Source organism: Agelaius tricolor, unplaced genomic scaffold, assembly GCF_023055355.1.
Source record: "Agelaius tricolor isolate 1412-34295 unplaced genomic scaffold, bAgeTri1.0.p SCAF_71, whole genome shotgun sequence".
Lineage (NCBI taxonomy): Eukaryota > Metazoa > Chordata > Aves > Passeriformes > Icteridae > Agelaius > Agelaius tricolor.
In genome coordinates this window covers 662,929-680,353 of record NW_027269331.1, presented here as the reverse complement: position 1 = coordinate 680,353, position 17,425 = coordinate 662,929, and the positions used below count along the sequence as shown (strand labels likewise).

Genomic DNA, 17,425 nt, shown 5'->3' with positions numbered 1-17,425 from the left:
AAAATAAATTTAAAAATAGTCAAATGACCTCAAATGACCCCTGTGACCTGGAGTAACCCCAATTGTGACCTCAAATGACCCCTATGACCTGGAGTAACGTCGATTTTGACCTCAAATTACCTAAAGTAACCCGAGTAGGGACGTAAATTACTTTAAATAACCTGTGTTGGTTTGAAAATAATCCCAAATGTCCACTGGACTCAGGCACTGGCCCTATAGGGCTGAACAGGCCTTGCTGACCCCCCCTTGGCTCCCCAGTTCCCAAATCATCTCCTGGGAATGGGAATCACAGACACAAGCTGAGACAAGTCTTATTTAGGGCTTTATTTTGGTTTAATTGAGGGGAGGAAAGAAACCAAAGCACTTTGCCTTTGTTGGGCTGTTCTAGAGCCAGTTTGTGTTATGATGAGGAGTTGCTGATGGTGCAGGCCTGCTGTGGGGATTGGTACCTGCTGTTGTTCAGCCCTCAGCAGTCCCACAGCAGAGGCTGATCCGAGGGACCAGGCAGGGCACTCAGCTCTCTGATGGCTCCTGTCTGTGCAGCAGCAATGCCAAAAGCCCAGCGCTGTCCTTTGGGTCTCTGCAGCACTCACTGCTGAGCTGGTCTGTGCTGGGGCTGCAGAGCCTCTGGGCCAGCCACCACGGGCTGTTTGTGCCACTCCTTCCCAGGTAATTCCCTGCAGCTGCTGGGGTCCTCCTGTGAGCCCAGAAATGGAAATGGGACCCACTCCCACGCCCCTTGGTGGCATCAGGGGACGCCGAGGGCCAGTGTGCACCACAGCTGTCCCTCTGTGGGTCAGACATGCCAGGCCATGGACCCACACAGCCCAGGAGATCCAATTCTCCTTCTCCTCCAGCTGGCTGGCAGCAGGGCCCCTCTAATCCTGGTCAGGGTACAGCTGTCTCCTCCTGTAAATGTGCTCCTGAGAACAAGAACTGCTGCTTCAGGAGAACCAGTTGTGTTATCATTGCTATTCCAGCAGGACAGTGAAGATGTGTATCCCAAGCAGGAGAGGACACAGAATTCCCTTTCCCTGTTTCCCAAGCATAAGATGGTTGGGAATTGCTTTCTTCCCACGGGTCACTGGCAGGAACAAGGTTCCCTCTGCTATCACTCCATCTTTAGCACCCCCATTTATTTGTCACAGATGCTCAGTTCTATTTCGGGGACTCCCGTCACACAGCTGATGACTGTGACCAGAAGCACATTCCCAGGCGGTTTTTTCCCCCTGGGAGCAGCAGGAATGCCCAAGGGCGGCTGCAGTCACTTCCCCCCTGGCCGCCACCTGATCCGGGTGCTTTGCCTTAGGGAACAGGAGACAGAAGGGGGAATGTGGGAAGAGATAATTTGTTACCCCAAAAGGGACGAGCTTATTTCTGTTTCTTTCCCGAAACACCTGGCATGATTTGGGTCTCGGGAAGCACCTGGGAGCCTCCCTTTGAATCCTGGGTGGAGCCGTGGTTATAAAAGGAGGAAGGGACGGAGGGAGGGGGGTTCGCGGGGGGAAAGGAGCGGTGGTGCCTCGGGGATTTGCATCTGGAAGCGCCACCAGTTTCCTGAGGGGAGTCCTGGAAACAGAGCTCGGTGAGGAACGCGAATGCTGCAGCTGTGGTGCTGAGAGGGGACAGTCTGCAGGGAATGTCGTCCGGTGAGTCTCCTGATGCCCCGTATCTGACGCTGTGCTGGCACCAAGCCACCTCACTCCCATTTAAACTCTCTTGAAACGCGCCTAAATGACAAATTGGGCTGCAGAATGCACGTGGGAAGCTTCGTGTCCCCAAGGGAATGCCCCAGGCACGGGCAGCTTCTGACCTGCACCAACACCTCCTGCTCCCGCAGAAATCGCTGGCTCTGGGGCAAGAGTGCCAGGAAAGCGGCAGCTCCAGTGCCAGCCCAGTAAGGGATTTTCCCTGGGGCTCCCGGGGTCGGGAGGAAATGGGGTTCCTGCCCCTCTGGGAGAGCACGGAGCAGGATCAGAGCTGCAGCTGCGGCTTTTTCCTGCTCTCTGTCTCAAGGATGCCCTGGAGTGCTCCGGCTCAGGACAATCTGCGTGTGAGAGCTTCCCGTGCCTGTGTCAAACCCCTCTGGGACAGGATGTGCCCAAAAAGCTTCATTAACCCTTTCTCTCCTGCCGGCAGGGCAGCGTGTGGCCCCGGGGCATCCTCCCTGGAGCAGGGACACGGTGGGGATGAGCCGCAGGGACTCAGCCATCGGAGCAGGTGAGGATCTCTGTCTGCTCGGCAATGGCTTCTGCTGGCTTTGATGCCACTGCCGCAGCGCTCCTCAGAGCCTGTGCCCTGCGGCAGCACTCACAGCCCCGTGCTGGCCGAGAGCAGCTCTGCTGAGGGACATGGATGGGCAGGAAATGTCCAGAGTTTGACAGAAGGCTCACACAGTGTGTGTCTGTATGGAGATTTTGAGATAAGAAACGCTGACTTAGAAATGCCACGGAATGGGACAGACATTGCTGAGAGAGAACTGGAGCTAGAAACAAGTTTTAAAGGGTGACTTTGTAAATTAGACTGGGTACTTTGGAGAGATAGAACCATGAAAGATGCATTGTAATAAGATTCAGGAGGGGTAGCTTTAGATGATTGGCTTTAAGGAATTTACAGCATGGTGTGACAAAAGCTGACAGGCCAAGAAACACTTGGAGTGTATTGGAATTAGGAAATAGTTGGCTTCTGATTGTGATGGTGTGAATTATAACATCTGTATTGTCTCACCCTTCACATGAGACTGAACATGGAATCAAAGTTTTTAAAGGCCCCTCAGCTGCCCCATCTGTGGGTCAGAAAGGAGCATAATCTGATAAATTGGTGCTTTGTGTGAGGAAGATTTAACAGATTCCTTCCAATCTTCTCTCGGGTTTTTGTGCCAAGGGGATCTGACCCCAGAGCCACACAGGGAGTCTGCTGCCTGGATAAATGTCAGTGAATTTGCCAAGTGTGACAGGAAAGCAAAACCATCCCGGGTTTGTCTGGCCAAAGAGGGAATGTGAAGGTGTCCGTGCTAGCAGGGGGGTGAGTGCTGAAACCATCCCGGGTTTGTCTGGCCAAAGAGGGAATGTGAAGGTGTCCGTGCTAGCAGGGGGGTGAGTGCTGAAACCATCCCGGGTTTGTCTGGCCAAAGAGGGAATGTGAAGGTGCCCGTGCTAGCAGGGGGGTGAGTGCTGAAACCATCCCGGGTTTGTCTGGCCAAAGAGGGAATGTGAAGGTGTCCGTGCTAGCAGGGGGGTGAGTGCTGAAACCATCCCGGGTTTGTCTGGCCAAAGAGGGAATGTGAAGGTGTCCATGCTAGCAGGGGGGTGAGTGCTGCCAGTTTTGGGCTGTGTGGTGCCTCTGGACCCTCAGAGCAAGGAGGGAGCTGCAGCTGAGGGCAGTTCTGGCTCTCTCAGACTGCTGGGTGCACAGCTGGCAGTACTGCAGGAACAGCTTTCCTCCTTCCTTCTGCCCATGCTGAGCAGGACACTGAGGTGATGCTGCACGGAGCCCTCTCTCTTGCAGTTGTTGTTTGGTTGGTTTGGTTGGTTTTTTCTGGTTTTCATGTATTTCTAAGTGGTGCAGAGAGGAGCAGTTGCTGGGTTACATGACTTCTGACTGGCCCATCACAGAAATGGGCACACGTGCAGCCCCTGCTTCCTGGCAGCCCCAGGTGTGCAATCCTGAGTGAGCATTTCCAGCCCCAGCTACCCCTGGCACAGCTTCTGACTGGTCAGCCACTCCAAAGAGCTCCCCTCCTTTCCTGACACATCCCTGAGGGGGACCTGAGTCCCCTTTCCCTGCAGGAATTCCCTGCTCCTCTGGAGAGGGGGTGAAGCCAAAGCTCAGGGGCAAAGGACAATGACCAAGCCAGGGCCATTGTGTCCTTGGTGCATCCAGGACAGCGTGTTTTCCTCGTTCCCAGCACTGATGAAGCTAAACAAGATTTATTTTGGACAGGATTGCCTGTTCCTTCACTTCTCCAGCTCTCCCCCACGCCTGCCTCTGCAGCTGTAGCTCACCTCCTGGCTGTGGCTGATAAAATGTTATTTTTTTAGCAGCAATCCATTCTTTTAAAGAGCACAAAGAGCGTACAACGCAGAAGAGACTTTGGGAAATGTATCCCAATCAGGGACTCTGTCTTCCTGCTTTTCCTGTAGTTCTCCTTCCTGTTTTCACCTGGGCTGGAAGGATGGGCATGGCCTGTGTTTATCATGTGAAAGTGGTGTTAGTGAATTTGTCCAGAAGTTCTGAATTTAGACACTCCTTTTCTGACAGTAAACATTTCCATTTTGCCTTTCCCCTGTTGTTTCAGGTGCTGCCCAGGATGTCTGTGCTCTGTGATCCCCAGAGGGAAGGGCAGCCTCTGCCTGGCCTGCACAGCCCAGCTGGATGTGACAGGATGGTGTGGCCTGGCAAGGCAGGAACAGCTGGCTGTGCTCTGGAGTGCCTTGGAACCTTCCCTGGCAGGTTCTGGAGGGGTTTCTCTTTGGGATCTCTTGTGATACACCAGCCCTTTGTACAAAGTCCAGTGTAAAGGACTGACAAGTGAGATGTGAGATAAAAACAGTTCTATTAGAATTAGGCAAAGAATGCAATAAGAAAAATGAGTTTCATTTTAATGTCTGAAATAGTTAGGAATGAAAATGCTGGAGAAGGGCACTTTGATGTTTGAATTGGTGTCACCTCTCATGGATAAAACCCCACAGTGAGCAATCAGAGCAGAAGTGTGAAAACTGGATCCTTGGACTTCCACACTGGACTTAATTTTCTTTTCCTCCTCTCTTTCAGGACAGGAAAAGTCACCAAACTCCTCCCATCTTTGCCCAAATCTTCGGTGTTTGAGCAGCCAAAGCCAAGAGGCCTCAGCAGCAGGGTCTGCACTGGAGGGCTCTGGTCCTGCCCAGGCTGTGGGGTGAGTCAGAGGGACACAGGGCTCCCCTTTTCCTCTCTGCTGGCATTTGCTGCCTGGGAATGCCATTGCTGCCAGCCCAGCCCTGTGACCGTGCTCACGGGGGCCTGAGGGTGAGGGACGGGACGAGGAGCTGGCTCCATCTTTCACAAGGATGATCTGTTATTTTATGGTGTATATTACATTAAAACTACACTAAGAACATAGAAGAAAGGATTTCATCAGAAGGCTGGCTAAGAATAGAAAAAGAAGGAATGATAACAAAGGCTTGGGCTTGGACAGAGAGTCTGAGCCAGCTGGCTGTGATTGGCCATTAATTAGAAACAACCCCATGAGCCCAATCCCAGATGCACCTGCTGCATCCCACAGCAGCAGAAAACCATTGCTGACATTTTGTTCCTGAGGCCCCTCAGCTTCTCAGGAGGAAAAATCCCAAGGAAAGGATTTTCCATAAAAGATGTCTGTGACATAGCCCCAGCCCTGTCTGCTGGAGGAGACACAGAGACAGCCCTGCCCAGAGCCACCACTGTCAGCAACCAAGGGATGGGACTGGCTCTGGGTCATGAGGATTCATTGCTCAGGTACAGATCAGCCCCAGGGACTGGCTCTGGGTGAGAAGGATTCATTGCTCAGGTACAGATCAGCCCCAGGGGCTGGCTCTGGGGCAGGAAGGATTCATTGCTCAGGTACAGATCAGCCCCAGGGGCTGGCTCTGGGGCAGGAAGGATTCATTGCTCAGGTACAGATCAGCCCCAGGGGCTGGCTCTGGGGCAGGAAGGATTCATTGCTCAGGTACAGATCAGCCCCAGGGACTGGCTCTGGGTGAGAAGGATTCATTGCTCAGGTACAGATCAGCCCCAGAGCCCAGCACACTTTACAGGGGTGAGCAGTTTGCAGTTTGCTACAGTTCAAGAGCAGTCCCAGTTCTTTGTCACAAGGCAATGTGTCACTTTCTAACCCACAGAGCTGCCACAGGGTGATTTTGCTTTTCTAACCCATCACTTTTATTTAATTCTGCTGCACCGTGGGCACTTCTGTCCAATGGCTTCTCCCTTGCCCACAGGTGCTTCTGTAATGATTCTGAACTCTTGGTTTGCTCTGCACAACCCCAGCCTCACATCATAAACCCTTCACCACCTCACCTTTACAGCTTCTCACTTACAACCATAGACACATCATTATTTTATGGATTATTTTTCTGATAATGCCCCTGTGTTGCATTTCTACATCAATCCAAACTCCTTCCCACCTGCAGATCCAATCTTTTGGTTTCTCTGGAAGTTCCTGGTTTTCCAATTCCCACATCTCCCCTCTCTCTCTGTATTAAGAAATTTTTATTAATAGATTTGTTAAGCATTGGTTGCATATATTAATGTAAACAAGGTGTTATTATTAGTAGTAATAGTATTATAAAAATTAAAATGTATAATCATGGTGTTAAATTTGATTTATTAAATAAATCGTTCCATTAAGTTTTATTATTTATTCTTATTTTTGATATTTTTCAAAGTTGTATATTTTTATAAATAGATTTTGAGTTATTAGATAAATTTCTAGAATCTATTTCATTAATTTTTTATATTTATGTTTGTGTTAATAAAAACATTTATGTTTTGTAAAACTGCATGTTTAATACTTTTGCTATCTGTTAAAAAGTTATTTCATGTAAAGGATGTAGTGTTAGATTGCTTATTTAGATAATATTTTAATTTATTTCACCGTTTTAGTGTTGCTGAAGTAATAGGTGGCATAAAAAGTGATGTGGGTTTTTGTTTAAGTTTCAAGGTTTTAAATTATTTTTGCATTTTGATTAGTATTGATGAATAAATGATTTTTTAATGTTTTATATTGGTAATAATTTTTATATTAAAAGTTAATAATGCACTTGTTTTTCATTATAGGGATTATTTGTAATTGGTACATTGATTAGGTAAGTAAAGAATGAATTTTTTTTAGTAATGATAGATAAATACAGAGTATTTAAACCTGAAACTTTAAAGTTTTTTAATTGTTTGGTTTAGGTTGGTTAATTGGTAAAGTTGTCTAATTAAAAGTAAATAAACTAAATAGAGGCATCATATTTGATTGAATTTTATATTTTTAAGTTATTATTTAATAAGAATTTTATACTATTGATTTTTATATTTATAAAGAAACCTAAAGTTGATAGTTTTTGGTGGGTGTAACACAAGATGTTAGGTGTAGGTTGGAATTTTTGTGTAATTTACATTTGTATTTTACATTGTGTAATTGACATTGTTTTTAGTGGTGGAGTGGTCAGTGTGGGTTTTGTGTGATTTGGTTTTGTGTTTTTTATTGAAATTTACCTGGGTTTTTGTACTTGTTGAGATGTAAGTAAACTTTATGTTTTCATATGAGAAATAAACTATTGATACATTTTGGTTTGTAAAATTGCTTAGAGATTTGTGAGATACTTATTTAAGTTGTTATTATTATAATTTTTTGTTCTAGGTATGAAGAAATATTAGATCAAAATAATGTATGCAGTAAAGAAAAAATGAAATTAATGAGGAATTATTTAGATTATATACATAGTTAGTAACATGTGACATGATATATTTATTAAGTATTAAAAGATTGTATATTATTTTAGAGTTTGTAACAGTTGATAAATTTTAAATTAGTGGGAGGTTACATAATTGTTAAAATAGGTTTAGTTGTTATATTGAAAAAGTTAAATTGTTAAAGTTAAAATTATTTTAATTTTATTTTTGATGTAGCAAATATTTGGGTTTGTTGTTAATTATTTTATTTAGGTAGAGTTAGGGTTTGATTATAGTTTAAATTTTAATTTGTGGATGTTACTTAATACATTTTTATATAATGTTTTTTAAAATGGTAATTATGAGTAAAAATTTTAGGATTAAAGATTAATTAAATTATTTAATAATTGGGGTTTTTAAAGTATTTTTAGAATGGAGATGTTTTGAATATAGTAACCTTATTTTTTAAAGATTTGAAAGCGGTTATAGACAGGATTGTCAGTTTGGATTTGGATATTGAGAGTGTGAGGGTGGAGGAAATGTAGGAGACATTGATGACTTGGTATGGAACTTGGAAAAATAAATTCATGTTGTAGTTGGATTTTTCATTGAAGGGTTTTTGTAATAATAACTGAGGAAAGTTATAAGATTAACAGTTTGGAGTTTGGATTAATAGGCTTAATAAAGTTTAATTTTTTTAACTTCAAAAAAGATTTAAAATTATGAGATAACATTAGGTTAATTATAGAGTTAGTGTAGAGATTAGTTAGGGAGTTAACTTGGTTTGAGAGAGGTACAAGTGGTTAGAGAATAAAAAAGTCGGATTTTGAAATTCTGTGTGGTTTTGGTAATTATATAAAGAGATGGTAAAGTATGTGAAAGTCTGTTGTGAATATTATAATAATATTTTCTAAATAATGTTTATTATAAAATTAATAATTTTCTATAATGAGTATATGAGTACTGAGTGTTTGGAGAAGTTAAGGTAACTTTTTAAAAAATACTTATATATTGGGGAAATAGAATAAAAATCTTAAAATAGTATGATATTAAGAGTAATTGCTATTTTTTGGTACTATTTATAAAAGACAAAAACTAGAGATTGTAATGAAGAATAGAATTTTTTATGAAATGGATGATGTAATAAACTGTATTTATTTTACTTATGAGTAGGTATTTGTTAGAGTTTAATTTTAGTTGTTTTAATTGGAGTTGTTTTACTTTTTTAAGAAAATTAACTATATACTTTGTAGTTTAGATAAATGATTTTTAATAAAATTTAGGATAAGTTTCATTAAATAACATTTAAATATAGTAATAATTAATTCTGATAGTAAGGAATAATAAGCCTAACTTGAATAGAACATTACAGTGATAAAATGAAATTTAAGACTATTTCGACTTAAATGTAGTGAAATTTAATTTTGTTTGATTTTATTTATACTTGAGTTACTGAAGGTTGTTATTTATAAATACTGAAGTTTTTGAAGTGTTTTGGAGAAACTCCAGATTGTTGGGTTACTATTACTACCTACATCTTTATATGGTGGTTTTATTTATTGGCAGCTGTTTCTTGGTAAAAGATTTTCATTGATGTTCTATTTAGCAGGGTACTAATTTGTATAGTGGGGGTTTTTTTGTATTTAGGATATTGATTAGATTGTTCTATATTTTTGTGGGCTTTGAGTAATATTTACTTATAGGTTCAGGTTTTTGATATTTGAAGAATTTTTTTATGGTTTTTGTTACTTTTTAAAGGGTTTTTGATTTAGAATTTGAAGAGTATTTGGAGGAAATAAATTTGGGGGTTTTTTTGATATGGTTGAGTTGGATTTTTAATGTTAATAAGGTCCACTTTTGGTACATTAGTTTGATTTTTTTGTTTGGTTATGGGGAGGGACTCTTGTGTAAGCCTGAGACTGGTATTAGAACTTTTTGTCTAATGTTTTATGAGTCTGTTAAGGAGGAGGTGTTATTTTAAGTTTTATAAAACATACTGAGAATCAGTTAAAATCATGGAAGAACCATTTTGGTAATTAAAGGGTGTTGTGTTTAAAGAGTTATAAATCTTTTTTAATAACTTGAAATCAGGTGAGCTCAATCTACTTTTTCTGCTCCCACGAATGGCATGACCTGTGCCCACTGCTCACCATTCACCCAACCAAAATCAAGAGCAAACGTTGGCTGGGCTCTAAGAACCTGAAATAACTTAGAAGCAAAATAAATCACATTTTTCTGCTGTGTTTTTTTTTCTTTCAGATGCTGGACTTACCTCTGTGGACATGCGCTGAGCCCTCGCTGCAGGAACCTGTCAGGCCTCAGTGGCTATGAGTTCCTGTTCTTCTCACTGGGGAATGGAATTAATTAATTAATAGCAGAATTAATTAAATTAATGAACCTTTCCCCTTTTGTGCCCTGCTGTGTGGGACAAGGCAGAGAGAGCGAGCAGAGGAGCAGCTGGGGCTGGAGAGGGGCAGGAGAAAGGCAGAGGGGCCTCCCTGGTGTCACCTGTGGGGAACAGGAGGGGCACTGGGAGGGCAAGGGCAGGTGAGGAGAGGACAGTTTGGGGCAAAACCCGAGCTCACCTGCAGGGAAACGAGTGAGGGATATTCTGGAGGGAAAAGCTGAGGTGAGGAGTTCACCCAGCTCGGCCCAAGTGGGACCAGAGGTGAAGGCCAATCCAAAGCCAGCCCTGTTCAACCTCTGAGTCCCAGAATAAACCCTACAAACTGCCCATTGAGGGACTAAAAATACATAAAAACAGAACCAGGAGCAAACCAGAAGGTTCCTGGGAATCCCACTACAGTGTTGTCATAGCCTTTTTAACAGGTTTTTTATTCCAACACTGCATTTCCCTGTTGGGAACGTTCACTCTGTGGGCTGTGGGGTTTTTGGGTCGGAACCCCCTCACGGCGGCCCTGACCCTGCCCAGGAGTGGGAGGGAAAGCAGGGTCAGGGCTCCTGGCAGGGACAGGGTGTTTGGTGTTTCCCCCAGAGCAGACCCAGCGGCTGCCCCCAGCCTGGCCAGGAGGGATCTGCTCTGGCTCCCGGCTCCTGCAGGGCAGGAATGTTCCCAGCCGATCCAGCCGCCATTGCAGCGGCCTCATCTCCCGGCGGCGCTGCCCCATCCCCACTCCCAGCTCCCGCCCATCCTGAGGGGAATTTGTCCCACCAGCAGCAGGGGAACCACACGAGCTGCCACCCTCGGACTGGGATTGTCCCTCTGGGGAACGCTGGCTGCTGGGATTTAGATTATTCCATGTATTTGGCTGCTGAAATTTCCCAGCCCAGGGGTTTTAGCTGACAGGGCAGCACAAAGATTGTTCTCTATGTGGTGCCTGGATTTGGGGGTTGGTATCAGCTTTGCTAGTTCAGATGAATTGTACCCACAGCCCCACATTCCCTGATGAATTTCTGCTGGAATAACCTGAGAGCAGCTCATGCAGAGTGGAAATTCCCATGCAGGGGTACCACTGTTACACCAGCTGTGTCAGGAGCCAGCAGAGGTTCCAGGGAAGCTGAGTGGGATCAGGACAAGGACAGGTCTATATTCTACAGAAATGCTATTTAAAACCCTCATCCCCCAGCTCCACTGATGTCCCTGGGGTCACTTGACAGAGTTCCCTGGAACCCAGATGATTTCACCCCCCCTCCCCCGGAGCTCAGGCTCCAGTTGATATTTTAAAGCAGGACAAGGTGGTGGCTGGATGCACTCCCAGCCTGTGCTGAGGCAGCACACCTCTCCCTGCAGAAGCCCAGCTCCCTTCAGAGCCTTAGCAGAAGCCTTCTGCGTGTTTTTCCCCTCAGGAAAGGGATGTACATCCCTGCCTTCAGCACACCTCCAGTGGGACCCACCTGTGAAAGTTTTCCACCACTTCTGCACTTCCAGCTGGCTCCCTGGAAAGTTCCAAACTTCATCCTGCTCAAACCTCTGATTTTAAGGCATCTCCAAGGTATATTGCTTGGGATTCAATATCTGTGAGGGAAGATGGCCCTGGCTTTAATGCTGTGAGGGACGATGGCCTCAGGCTGGAAAGGAGGGAAGGGACTTGCGGTAGCCAGGACATACCTGGCAGCTGTGTGGGAGCTCTGGGAGATCGGAAATGGGAACTGCTGTCTGAGGCCCCCTACAAACGGTCCGTGCCTCCATCCCAGGCAATGCCAGCTGCTCCTTGGGGTCCTTCTGGGCTGTCGGTGGCATCTGTCCGGGCTGAGGTGTCTCCACCTGCCTGTTCAGAGCAGCCCCTGGCTGAGGGGCCACAGGCAGCGCTTTAGCCGTGTCTGCGCCAGCGCCGTCCCGGTACCCCAGTGTCCATGCCAGGACGTGTGTTTGGCACGCTGCAGGCACAGCTCCTCCTGCAGATCCCAAGGCGTGAGGGCTGCCAGTCCTTCGGGGGCTTCTGGCCTCCTCCGGGCCCACACCGGGCACAGCGCAGCAGGAGCAGCGGCCTCAGCGCTACAGCCCCGGTCGTTTGGTGGGGATTCCCCAGGGATGCGGACACAGAGAAGGGGATGTGGGTGCTGTAGCTCACACAGGGGAGCGCGGTGGCCGCGGTGCTGCCGGGGCCGGGCTCGGTGTCCCCGCGGGAGCTGAGGGGCAGCGCCGTGTCCGCCAGGGTCCTGGGGTTGCCACAGGCAATTCGCCTGCCCTACCCGTTTCCAGCCGCGATCCCGGGGCTACTCCAGGGAAGCGCCGTCTTCCTGGCGGCCCAGCACCATCATAGCCCAGGCTCCCCGCTGCCCGGAGCCCCGGAGGGACCCCAGCCCTGCGCCGGCCGGAGCAGGAGCGGCAGCGCCGGGCTCGGTCCCAGCGCCCATCCCGGAGCGGCTCTTCCCACCTGCTGCGATGCCGATCCGATCCCAGCCCCAATCCCGCCTCAGTCATCCAGCCCCAGCACCCACACTCTGCCCGCCTCACACAACAGACACCGGCAGGACCAGGACTCAAATCCCCGGGCCCAGACCCCAATCCTGGTCTTACCAGAGCACCTTGGGCTCCACGCAGCACCAGCAACAGCCCCGATCTGGATCTCCTCGCAGTGCTCCGACCGACACTCCCACAGCATCCTGAGACAAGCAGCCCCCGAAGAAAGCAGGACAGACGCGGATCCGCCGGGTTTTATGGGCGGGAGGGGGGCGGGGGGGAGGCGGAGCCCCGGGGGCGGGGCCGGCACAGGTGTGAGGGGCGGGGCCTGCACAGGTGTGAGAGACCCCAGTGCGGCTGCGCGGGGCGGGGCCTTGCGGGATTTAAGGCGCGGGGAGGGCCCAGCGGAGCCATTTGCTCCTCGGTGTTCGGGGAGGGAGGTTGCTGCCGGCCGGGGCCCTATATCTCTGTTCTTCTATATTTTCTTCTGCATTCCTTTTCGTTTATATTTCTGTTTCCCTATACCTCTTCTATTTACCCTCCCTTCCTCCCCTCCCCCACCCCCCACACCCACCCCCCCCCCAAACCCCCCCCCTCCCTCTCCCCCCTAGCCCTCCCCTCCCTCCCCCCCTACGGCCGCCCCCCGCCCCCTCCTCCCATCCCACCTCTCTATTCCCTTATTCAGCCCTACCTTACCCTACCCTATCCCTCCATCCTTCCTCTCTCCCTTCTCTCCCCACCCTGCCTTCCCCCCTGCCCCCCTGCACACCCCGACCTCTTCCCACCTTCCCCTCACGTGCCCCTCCGCTCCCCTATTCTCGTTCTCCATTCCCCGCTCTCCTTCTTTCCTCACAGCCGCGGGGCTCGGGGTGCCGGGCAATAATAAAGCCCAGAGGGCCGGAGCCCGGCGCCCCCGCCCTCGCTGGGGTCCCCACACGGGGCCGGAGCCGCTCTGCGGGTCCCCCCCCATTCCAGTCCAATACACCGGCCCACACCGCCGGGGCTCCGGCTGTCCCTACATCACACTGGGGGGGTGGGGGGTGCGGGTTACAGCGGCCCCCTCATTAGGAGGGGGTCGAGGGGGGGTGGGTTAGGAAGGGCCCCCTCATTAGGAGGGGGTCCTTGGGGAGGGGGGGGTTAGGAAGGGCCCCCTCCGGAGGAGGGGGTCCCGGGGGGGGCGGGGCGGGCCCCCTCCGGAGGAGGGGGTCCGGGGGAGGGGGTGGGGCTGAGGGGGGGCATTCCCCCCTCCTGGCCCCGCCCCACTCCCCCGGGCCCCCTCCTCCGGACGGGGTGCCGGCCCGGCCCCCTCCTGGGGACCCCCCTCCTCCGGACCGGGGCCCGGGGGGGAGGGAGGGGGCCCGGACGGGAGGGTCGTTCGTGTGTGCGTGGTTTTTTTTTTTTTTACGCGTGTGTTTTTTCTGTCACGGCGCAGAGTGACGTGCCCCCCTGTGCTTCCCCCCCCCACCCCACCCGCCCCCCCTCCCTCCCCCCGGGCCCCGGTCCGGAGGAGGGGGTCCCCGGGAGGGGGCCGGACCGGGACCCCGTCCGGAGGAGGGGGCCCGGGGAAGGGGGGCGGGACCTGGAGGGGGGAATGCCCCCCCTCCGCCCCGCCCCCCTCCCCGGACCCCCTCCTCCGGAGGGGGCCCGCCCCGCCCCCCCCGGGACCCCCCCCCTCCGGAGGGGGCCCTTCCTAACCCCCCCCCCTCCCAAGGACCCCCTCCTAATGAGGGGGCCCTTCCTAACCCACCCCCCCTCCAGCAAGGACCCCCTCCTAATGAGGGGGCCCCCCACCCCGGGACCCCCTCCAACCAAGGGGGTCCCCAAACCCGACCCCGCACCACCCCCGGGACCCCGTCCAAAGGAGGGGGCCCCGTGTGATGGGGGAAGCGGAGCCCCGGCCGTGTCCCCTGCGTTCACAACCATGGAACTGCATGGGGACACCATCGGGGACTCCAGTGGGACCGGGGGCGCCGGACTCCGGCCCTCTGGGCTTTATTATTGTCCGGCACCCCCAGCCCCGCGGCTGAGAGGAAAGAAGGAACGGGGAAAACGGGAGGAGAGGAGGGATAGCAGGGAGGAAAGCGAAAGGGGAAGGGAAAGGCTGGGAGGGGGGCAGAGGGACAGTGGACAGAGAAGGGAGAGAGGGGGAATAGAAGGGAGTAGCGGAGTAGGGACAGGACAGGAAAGAGGAGAGCGGGTTAGGGTCAGGTTTAGGGGAAGAGGAGGGGAGGGTCTGGGGGACAAAGAAGAAGAATACGGGGAGGAGATGGAAGAGTAGAGGAGGGGACAGGAGGGGAGGCCGAAAGGGGAGGAGAAGGAAAGGGGGAAGAGAGAGAAGGGGAATACAGGGAGGAAAAGGAAGGGTAGAGGGGGAGACAGGAGGGGAGGCCGAAAGGGGAGGGAAAGGAGTCGGCTTTGAGGAGGAGAGAAAAGGGGGGAGAGAGAAAAGCAGAGAAAGAAGGGGAATACAAGCAGGAGAAAGGAAAGGTAGAGGGGGGAACAGGAGGGGAGAAGAAGCTGCGGAGCGGAGACAGGAGCCACCCGTCCGCAGCGTGCTCAGAGTGAGCAAATGGCGGCCAAGGCGATTTCCGGCTTGTAAATAAGCTCGGCCCCGCCCCGCGCAGGCGCCCTGGGGTCCCGCACACCTGAGCCGGTACCGGGACCCGCCCTGCACACCTGAGCCGGTACCGGGACCCGCCCCATAAGCTCCGCCCCCGGGGCCGCCTCACGGAGCTCCGGCTCCGCCCCCGGCTCCGCCTCCCGGTTCCGCCCCCCGAGCCCCGGCTCCGTCCCGCCCTGTCCGGGATGGGGGCGGGGCCATCGCTTGCGGCCCCGCCCGTGTCCCCACCCAGACCGGCCCCGCCCGTGTCCCCACCCAGATCGGCCCCGCCCGTGTCCCCCAGACCGGCCCCGCCCGTGTCCCCCAGACCGGCCCCGCCCGTGTCCCCATCCAGACCACACCGCCCGTGTCCCCCCGACCGGCCCCGCCCGTGTCCCCCCGGCCGAACCGGGGCTGTTGCCGGCGCTGCGCGGAGCCCCGAGCGCTGAGGCGGGGCCGGGGATGGGCCCGGGGCTCTGGCTCGGCTCCTGTCGGTGTCGGCTGTCGCGGGGTCCCGGGCAGCGCCGCCTCTCCCGCGGCGGGCGCGGTCGGGCGGGGATCGGGACCGGGATGGCCGCGGGCGGCGGCAGCTCCAGAACGGAGAGGCCCCGCACGGACGGAACCGGCCGGGGCGGGGGGAGCCCCCGTGCCGGCCCCGGGACCCCCAGACCCCGCCGCTCCCCCGGTGCCACGGAATTATTTTTTCCCGGTGTAGGCCGAGAATTCTTTATGAGAAAACTCAAACCTCAAGGATACGGGATCTGAGGGGAGAGGAGAGATGCTGGTACAAATTCAAAACACATTGTGAACAATAAATCTATGGCACAGCCCATTTCCTCTCCCAGACTGGTTTCTGTGTGCTCGTCTGTGATTCCACCTGCTCCTATGGGATTCTCAGCCCGTGGGGCTGTAATGACTTGCCCCGTGCTAAGCACGCCAGGAAATAATGGGAAAACCCTCTGGATCAGGCAGTGAGTGGAGCCTCTCAGTAACCGTGTCCCACAGTCTGGCAGCGCCCAGCACCTCCGGCTGGAATTGGAGGGGTGCCAGCACACGCTCCCTGGCACAGGGCCCCTTGCTTCCTCACGTTCCCTTTAATCAGGATGATTTTTTGGGTAGGAACACCCAAAACCAGCAGAACTGGCCTTAACCACTTTTTGTGGGACCGCTCCTCTTTCTTCCTCACCAAATTCCCACTGTCAAAACCCATCCCCTCAATCTCTCCAAGGAATTGGGCTTGGATTTCCCAGTCCAGCAGGGCAGAAATGCTGCTGTCCTTATTGTATATCCTAATTGCAGTAATTGCTTAAGAAATAATTGAAAGGAATTGAAAGAATGAAGAGAAATTAAATAGGAGCTGCCAGCTCCAACTAAGGGATGCTCAAACCCCTTATCAATAATTTGCTCTAATTAACCAACTCAAACAAAGTCAGTAACACCACATTGATACACTATGACTCTTTTTAATGGAGTTACAGATAAATATTGCAGAATGTAAGAACCTTTAAAAAGCCAGAAACTCTTTTAAGAGATGGACAGTGTACAGCTGCAGAGAGAGTCCTGGGATTCAGGAGAAAAAACACCAGGTTTTCAGTCTTTAGCATCTTCCCCTCTGCGGTCACTGACAGCAAACGCGGCCTCAGCCTCAGGAAGGCCCGGGGAGTCAGGGATTTCATGGATCCTGGGTCACCTCAGCCTTTCAGCAGGTACAGTCTGCAGGGAGAGGGAAGAAAACGGGTCAGAATGGACAGCCCACTTCCAGGAAAACATCACAATTCCCAGAGCATTGGGCAGAGCTGTGAGAACTTCCCCAAAGGTGCCTTCCCCTGAGGACTGAGGGCTCGAAGCTGAAGGCACAGGCTGGACCTGCCATGGACAGGCTGGGGAAGCCCAGCAGTAAAAGCTCCTGGGCCAATTCCATCAAACATTCCAAAATCAGGCCCCTCACCTGCTGGTGGAAGCACATCTTCCCTCCTGTGGGGTTTTGGGATCTGCAGTGAGCTGCAGGGGGAAAAAACCAAAACCCAAGCATTTCCCACAATTGGAACGGAAAAGTGGGGAAAAAGGATGGAGGGGCAATCCTGGGGTGAATAACTGGGATCCAAGCCCTCCAAAGCAGTGGAAGCAGAGGCTGAGTGACAAAGCCCAGTTTGCTGGGATTCACAGGGACACTGCTGGGTTTTGTCTGGCAGTGGAGCCGAGCTGGGTATCACCTCCTCAGGCAGGCACAGCAGCAGCACCTGGCCAGGTGTGTCTGCTGGCAGAGGGCTCCCCACTCCTGGGAACCTCTGTGCCACAGGGCACTGCTGTGGCACTGGCCATTGAAACAGCTCCTGCCTGTCCTTTCACAAGGCAAGAGGGTTTTCCATACAGCAAAGGGTTTTGGAATTAAGAAGATAACACTACACTCAACTGGAGGAGAAAAAGTGAGATCTGTTAAATCTCCCTAAGCCAGGCAAAAAAGGAAAAACAAATTAAAAGAAAAACCAAACACAAAAAAAACCCCACCCACCACCAACAGCAATAACAATGAAAAACCCCAACATATTAAGCATATTTCAAGA

At 51.1% G+C, this 17,425-nt stretch overlaps 2 long non-coding RNA genes across 3 annotated transcripts; one reads left to right on the top strand and one right to left on the bottom strand.

Moving 5' to 3' along the window:
* Positions 1-4,300: 4,300 nt before the first annotated feature.
* LOC139585277 (uncharacterized) lies at positions 4,301-9,787 on the top strand. The gene is made up of 4 exons (XR_011677014.1): positions 4,301-4,452; positions 4,774-4,897; positions 6,796-6,824; positions 9,658-9,787. It is a non-coding gene; the product is annotated as an uncharacterized lncRNA (long non-coding RNA).
* Positions 4,576-12,813, bottom strand: LOC139585276 (uncharacterized). Of its 2 annotated transcripts, none has more exons than XR_011677012.1 (4): positions 11,468-12,813; positions 11,254-11,374; positions 9,671-9,745; positions 4,576-6,212 (listed from the first exon to the last, which is right to left on the bottom strand). It is a non-coding gene; the product is annotated as an uncharacterized lncRNA (long non-coding RNA). The 2 variants fall into 2 exon arrangements; XR_011677013.1 differs by lacking the exon at positions 4,576-6,212 and having other exon boundaries at positions 9,213-9,745; positions 11,468-11,647; positions 12,380-12,813.
* Positions 12,814-17,425: the final 4,612 nt, after the last annotated feature.